The 1426-nt window shown below is 40.0% G+C and overlaps 1 non-coding gene across 1 annotated transcript; it reads left to right on the top strand.

Moving 5' to 3' along the window:
- Positions 1-972: 972 nt before the first annotated feature.
- LOC127901639 (small nucleolar RNA R71) lies at positions 973-1076 on the top strand. The gene has a single exon (XR_008053883.1). It is a non-coding gene; the product is annotated as a small nucleolar RNA R71 (small nucleolar RNA).
- The last annotated feature ends 350 nt before the right edge of the window (positions 1077-1426 follow it).

Here is a 1426-nt window from a genome sequence, read left to right on the forward strand (position 1 = left end):
TCTTGTGGGTTGGTTTCTTCTTTCTCTTCTGATGGTGAGTCCTTAACATTCACAGGTACAATTTGATTTTCTTTTGTCACCGGCATCTCCACTTTATTGTTGACTTCTTTTCCTTTTCGCAAGGTCATGACTGTTTTGACCTCTCTATGCTGCTGTGGTGAACTGGTATTTGCTTCATGTACTCCTTTAGGATTAGGCACTGGTTGACTTGGAAATTTACCTTTCTCAACAATCATTGCCAAAGTCTGAACTGAAGAAGCAAGTTGTCCCACCATCTTCTCGAGGCTTGAAACTGATTGGGCTTGTGAGTTGAAGCCTGCTCTCAACTCATTTCGTAGTCCATCAATGGTGCGGTTCTGTTGCTCAATCGTGGAGTGAGTAAGATTCTTGAGATTCTGGAATGAATCCTCCCATGGTCTGGGTTGAGAGTAGTTCCGGTTCTGATTGTATAGTCTAAATGGTGGCTGAGAGGCTTGAGCAATTTGAGGAATTTGTTGCATTGGTAGAGCTAGAGCTGTTGGTTCATTTTGTTGGAATCCTTGAGACCATGAAAAATTGGGGTGGTCTCTCCACCCAAGGTTATATGTGTTGGAGTATGGGTTGTAATTTGATGGCTTTCTCATTACACCTATGGCATTGGCTTGATCTGGATATGAGTTAGGGTCATGTGGTTCTGTTGATTTAGCAGTTGATAACAATGCTATTTGTCGAGAGAGACTTTCAACCATCTCCTCGACTTCTTTGATTCCCGAAGTTGACTCGCTAATGTGAACTTCATTCACTCCTTTAATTCTTTTAGTATTCCTGAGTGATCGACTCCGTTGTTGGGAATTATCCGCTTGTCAATGGAAGAATTCCCAAATCTCTGATGCACTTTTTGACATTAGCTCTCCTCCACTTGTTGCCATTAGCCATTCTTGCAAATTCGGTAATAATCCCTCCAAAGCATATTAGCATTGGTGCTATTTCTCGTACCCATGATGTGGACACTGCAAGAGTAGCCCATTGAATCGCTCCTATGTTTCGAAAAATTGCTCGTCTTCTCTCTGGATAAACTCTGAAATTTCCCTGCGAATAGCATTGGTTTTATGCACTGGCAAATATTTATTCAAAAATTTTGTTACCATTTGTTCCCATGATGCAATGCTATTAGCAGGCAATGTATTAAGCCATGACCGAGCTCTATCCTTTAAAGACAATGGGAATAGTCTAAGTTTCACATCATCGTATGAAAAATTCTCATATTTAAATGTTTGACAAATAGCATGAAAATCATTCAAATGATTATATGGGTCCTCATTTTCTAGGCCATAGAATGTTGGGAGACAATTTAGCACACTAGGTTTTAGTTCAAAACTCTTAGCAGCTACATTTGGGTATCTTATACATGATGTGCTCAAATTAGATAAAGGACTGAAGTAGTCCT

The sequence above is a fragment of the Citrus sinensis genome, chromosome 3 (genome assembly GCF_022201045.2).
Source record: "Citrus sinensis cultivar Valencia sweet orange chromosome 3, DVS_A1.0, whole genome shotgun sequence".
Taxonomy (NCBI): Eukaryota; Viridiplantae; Streptophyta; class Magnoliopsida; order Sapindales; family Rutaceae; genus Citrus; species Citrus sinensis.